This window comes from Anoplolepis gracilipes, chromosome 6 (genome assembly GCF_047496725.1).
Source record: "Anoplolepis gracilipes chromosome 6, ASM4749672v1, whole genome shotgun sequence".
In the NCBI taxonomy this organism is placed as follows: Eukaryota; Metazoa; Arthropoda; class Insecta; order Hymenoptera; family Formicidae; genus Anoplolepis; species Anoplolepis gracilipes.
Window position 1 is genome coordinate 4,577,376 of NC_132975.1, and position 6,377 is coordinate 4,583,752.

At 24.3% G+C, this 6,377-nt stretch overlaps 1 long non-coding RNA gene across 2 annotated transcripts; it reads left to right on the top strand.

The window, feature by feature from the left end:
* Positions 1 to 453: 453 nt before the first annotated feature.
* On the top strand, positions 454 to 4,350 carry LOC140666747 (uncharacterized). Of its 2 annotated transcripts, XR_012046833.1 has the most exons (4): positions 454 to 830; positions 925 to 974; positions 1,248 to 1,456; positions 2,287 to 4,350. It is a non-coding gene; the product is annotated as an uncharacterized lncRNA (long non-coding RNA). The 2 variants fall into 2 exon arrangements; XR_012046834.1 differs by lacking the exon at positions 925 to 974.
* The last annotated feature ends 2,027 nt before the right edge of the window (positions 4,351 to 6,377 follow it).

A 6,377-nucleotide genomic window follows, 5' to 3' on the forward strand; every position in this document is an offset into this window, starting at 1 on the left:
CATATATTATAGTTCAATACTTGAATAAGTAGTATATAAAAGTAGTATATAAAGTGTCTCAAGTGTCTCTCTATTAAGCAATTCCAATTTTACTGCGTACTGCGTACGTAGGTATATGTTTTTAGCTAAGATAATATGTGAAAAAATAGAGATAACGATACCTTATAGACACTTCTCTCTCAGCGTCAAGGTTGTCAGGCAGAAACAAAGGCAACACTTGTTCGTATATAATTCAATACATGCAAAGTATTACCACAGTATATACAGTAGCGCAACTCTCCCGATTTTGTGTTGGCCAAAACGGAGTGCGCATGCGCGAAATAAGGGAGTTAATCCAGTAACGCCATCTGATCTTCTCTCTTGCTTATTCTTTTATTTTTCGTACTCTCTCACACATTTAAATACCTATTTAAATGCCTATCTAAGTATATGGCATAATAGATGACATTTACATGTCGTTTATTATTGTACAATCGTGCAGTATCACTGTTATAAAAAAGCGATTATAAGCGAGTGACAAGTGAAATAGTGGCTTAATTGTGAAAATGAAGGTGTTTTGGAAAGGTCGAAGAAGCATATCTTGAGGGAGGATAGTTGATCTGTATAATAATATTATACAGATCTTCAATTCTCTTGAAAGGAAAGCACTTTGATCTTAGCTTTGTTTCAGTAGCAACATTACAAGCTTCAAAGGTATCAAGGATACAAAATATTAGAAAATAAAAGACCAAAATGGATGAGAAAGCAAAAAAATATTGTGCAGCAAGAGGATGCAATGAAGAAAATTTGGAAAGAAGACATTTTTTTAAATTTCCAAAGGAGCATGACAGGTATGATTTATCACTTTAATTATTGTCTTTAACATTTTTAATTATAATATATGCATTTTATCTTTTTGTATTAATAAAAATATAATATATACAGACGGTTGCAATGGGTGAGAGCATGCAAAAGGTTGGATCTGGAACCAAAAGGTTCACATTATGCTAACCTAAATTGTGTTTTGTACCACTTACATTTTGAAGAAAAGTAGTATAAAATCAATAAAATCCGAGCTCGTCTTCATCCAGATGCAATACCTACCAAATTTTCATGGCTTAACAAAAAATAAGTTTTAACTTTAAAAAATTAGATTATACTCTGTATAAATACTTGAAACTATCTTTTTTTATTTTCAACGCACAACAGAATTTTGTGTCAAAAATATAATATTTTATATGTAAAAGATATAATTATATATTTTGCAGCAACGCAGCAGCTGAATTAAATATAATAAATAATGATCCTTTGACCAATAAAGATCAAAACAAAGAGAAGAAAATCAAGAAAATTACGAGAAAAATGAAAATAATGAGGAAAATGGAAAGAAAGAGAACGAAAAAAATGAAAAAGAAAAAGAGGAGACAATTAATAAACAAGTAATTGAGGCAAACGTTCAAGAAGAAAAAAGAAATAAGTAAGTTTTATATATATTTATATAAGATTTTTTATATATTATATGCTTATTTTTTATATGCTTATTTTAACAATTTAGACGTTATTTAACAATATATTTTTTATAGATAAATATATGTACAGATGCATCTGTATATATCTGTATATATTTATTATACACTTATTTGTAAGAAATTAATTGTAAAATAAGGTTTTATTATAGAATACAATATAAATACAAACAAAATATATATATATATATATATATATATATATATATATATATATATATATAATTAAAGATAACAATAAAATACATGCAAATGGCAAAAGCATAAAATAGTTATATATTTATTTTAAAGAAGTTTTAATTAAAAAGCTATAAATGAAATAAATAATTATCACAATTATGTAATTTCCAATTTAATAATAAGAAGTTATATATTTTTTTAATGTAAATTTACAATTTTTTATTATTAATTAGGAAATTATATAAATGTAATAATTATTTATTTTGTAATGTAATAATTATTATTCATAATTTTTTAAATTACATGTAATTAAAATTTCTTTGAAAATAAATATACACTATATAATAAATATACAACCATTTCATGCATTTGCTATCTTTAGATATTTTACTGTTATCTTTAATTATATATGTATATATATATATATATATATATATGTATGTATTTTTTTATTTATTAATTAATTAATTTATTTATTTAATTATATATCAAAAATCAATTAATAATTACATATATAACTATAATTATTATTTATTATTATTAGTTGATTTTTTCTATTTTTTATTGTTCTTAATTTCTAATATATTTGGGAATATTATAGAAGCACATCCAGTACATTAACATCTAACCAAGTAGAAAGTCCTCGAAAAAGAAAATTGCGCATGAAGATTATGAAATTAAAGACGCAAAACAAAACGCTACGAGAAACAGTAAGAAAACTTCGAATGGAGAAAAAGAAAAAACATATAAGAGATACAAAGAAAGAAGAGAACGAACATGACACTTTACGGAAGTTAGGCAGTAAATTATTACCTACAAATTTTGCTAAATTATTATCTGCGCAAATTGATCAACAAATCAAAAGCAAACGAGGTACAAGATATGATCTCGAATTTAAAAAATTTGCACTAACTTTATATTTTTCAAGTCCACGAAATTATAGACAATTAAAAGAATAATTTGCTTTGCCTTCCGTACGTTCGTTGCAATTATTTACAAGTACGTGGAATATTGTGCCCGGTATTAATGATAAAATTTTTGATGCTCTCACTATAAAATTAAATTCGCTTCAATGTCATTAATAGAACGCCATTGTATTTTGTGTGCAGACGAAATGAGTTTAAAAGCTAATTTATTTTATAATGTATCATCGGATGAAATAATAGGTTTTGGAAATACGGGTATTAATAAATCATTTGTTCCTGTAAAAAGTGCTTTAGTTATAATGGCGCGTAGCATTGCAGGTAACTGGAAAATCCCCGTTTGCTATTGCTTTATTGAAACTGCATGTAATAATAAAATTTTGAAAAATTTAATTTTTAATATTATAATTAAGTTAAAAAATTGCTAGAGTGCATGCATTGATAACAGATATGAGGTCTAATTTCATGGTGCTATCTCGCGAGTTAGGTATTTCTACACAAAATTCTACATTTTTAGTTGAGCAAGATAAGATAGTTTATATGTTTGATACTCCACATTTAATTAAAGCAACACGAAATAATTTATTACAACATAATTTTCAATTTAATAATAAAATAGCTTCATGGGCACATATTGTAGAGTTTTATAAAAAAGACAGCGAACAATGGATAAAAACTGCTCCTAAATTATCCAATTGTCATATTCAGCCGAATAATTTTATGAGAATGAAAGTTAAGAATGCTGTCCAAATATTTAGTAATCGTGTTGCTGCGGGTATGTGCACACAAATGTCTTCCGGTTTTCTTGCAAGTGAAGCTATTGGCACTATAGATTTAATCGATAATTTTGATATTTTAAATTCCTCATTTATAGTTACGCCTAAAGAATATGCAAAAGTTTTCACGGCAACCAAAAAACAATTAGAATTTTTAGAAAATATGTTACATTTATTAAAATCTATAAAAGTTATGAAAGAAGACGGTTCTGTTGTAAAAGTTAAATGCTTTGAATGCTGGCAGATCACAATTAAAAGTGTAATAGAACTTTGGGAAATATTAAAAAATTATAATTTTCCTTATCTTCAAACGCGTCGACTAAATCAAGATTGCGTTGAAAATTTCTTTGGCTCTGTTCGACAACAAGGTGGCAATTCTTTGAATCCAACACCAATACAATTTTCACGTGCTTTTAAAAAACTTTTTAGTTTAAGATATTTTAAACATTCAGATTCACAAAATTGTGCAGAAGATAAAGATGAAATGCTTAATATATTCAAAGCATCATATAAAAATGTAGAATCTGTATCGGAATTTGTTCCATCATCGACGCATAAAATTATTTTAGATATTCCCATACATGATTATCGTTCGATGGATCTGCCAGAAGAAAATGCATTTAAATATGTATGCGGCTATTTAATTAAAAAATGTACACAAATACATTCGTGCGATGTATGTATACAATATGTAAACGAAAATAAGGCTGTTTTAGATAATTCCACTTTATATTATTCTTTTCGAGCCTACGAAAATGAAACAAATCTTTTTGGTAATCTCAACATACCTAGTAATAATTTTTGTTTTTATATTCATCAATTAGAAGAAATATTTGTGAAAAATTTTGAAAGTAATTGTTTCCAGAAAGGTATTGGTGCTTATTTACTTAAACTTGCACAAAATATAACTTTTGAATCACCGTGCCCAAATTTTCCTACAATTTTTCTCATAAAACTATTTCTACGCATGCGTTTTTATTACACGTTATCACAACACAATAAAACGTGTAAAGGAATTTCAAGAAAAAATAGGAAACTTTTAAATATTTTACATTTATGAAGTTTTTGTGATATTATGCTTTCAATACAGTCTTATTTTTATAAACATTTAATAATTTATTTATGCATGTTTTACTAATAATACAATCTGTGCGTTTTACAACTGTGTGTGATTTATCTTATGTGATTAATTGAAATGTACTAATGTGTTCTATTGAGTGTGATTTTCTTTGTAACTTTTTTTATTGCATGTTTTGTTCTTGTTTGTTTTCTAATATTATATTTTGTTTTAATATTATATTTTGCGTTCTTTTATGGCGATGGATTTATAACATTTTTAAATTTCTTTCTTATGTCTTATTTATTTGGATATTTATAGAAAAATATGTATTTATTTATTAAGAGAATTTATTATGTGTGTTTTATACTGTGTGTTTCATATTGTTACTATTATATATATATATATATAATGTGCATGTATATATATTTATGCATGTGAATGTTGTGTGTATAGAATTATTTATATTATTATATGTTATATTTACTCTTATTTATTTTATTTTTTTTTTAATTTAGATTCACATGTCCATCGTGATCTTGAATAGCAAAGCAGCATTAAAGTAAGCAACCAAAATTTATTAATTAAAAATTTTAAAAATTAAATAATTATATATTATGAAAAAGTAATATTATTCTATTATGTATCTTTATTATAATTTATTGTAATTTTAAAAATTCTTTTCTATTCTCTTACTTTTTCTTGTTTGTACTGAGGTGGATCGAGTAGCTGAGATACAAATAAGTAAAGGAGTTGAGAGGAAAGAAGAGAATATTTACTAATATACATAATTTATAATAAATGTAAGTTTACTTGCAAATTATTATAAATATAATTAGATATAATTAGATGTAATTAGATTTAATTTACTATTATTTAATAGTGCTACTAATATTATCATTTAAATTCTTATATTAATTCTTATATTAGATAAATCTCTGCATTCATTTATATCAAATTATATATAATATGATATTAATAAATGTTATTTTATTTTAGAAGTATTACAATTTTAAAGTAAGTCTTTATCTTCAACAGAATAATATGTAATATACTTATCTGTGTATATTGCAATATTGTATACAATTGTATATTAATAAAATTAATATAATAAATAAATTTAATATATATATATATAATTGTGATTTTTCTAACAATTATGATTAATTATAATTTTAACATTATATTTAATATATATACATACATTTAACATTACATTTAATATTTTAAAAATAATTTATAATTTTCTCTTTCTTGTTCCTATTATTTTATATTATATATTATAATTATCTTTTGTTCTATTTTTACATATATTACAATTATCTTTTGTATTTTTTAATTTTTATATTTTTTTTTGCTTTTTTAATATGTTATTAACAATTTGTCTCTATATATCTTTAAAATATATTATTTTGAGTTCTAACAACGTCATTCTATCGACGCTATTAGCACTAACAGCGTCTCTTCGAACCCATATGTCTGTATCAATGAGAGAAAGAGATGAAAAATGAGAGAGTAAGCGAGAGAGAAGTTTAGATGGCGTTACGATCAACTCCCTTATTTCGCGCATGCGCACTCCGTTTTGGCCAACACTGACATCAAAGGTGCCGACAGGGAGTTGCGCTACTGTATATACTGTGGTATTACTATAGTCAGGGTTGGCGAAGTTAATTTTTTTTTTTTAACTAAGTTAAATTGAAAGTTAATTGGCAATAAATTAAATAAGTTAACATTTAAAGTTAAAAACAAAAACTAACTTAGTTAAAAGTTAAGTTAAAAAGTTAAAAATTAAAGTTAAAAGTTAACGTTAATTATATGAAACTACATTTTTTGCATAATTAATCTTTTAATTGATATTTTAATTTAGGCTACAATAAAAAAATATATAAAAAAGTAGAAAATATATTTTTCTTTCTTATAAATTATAAAAGACTAT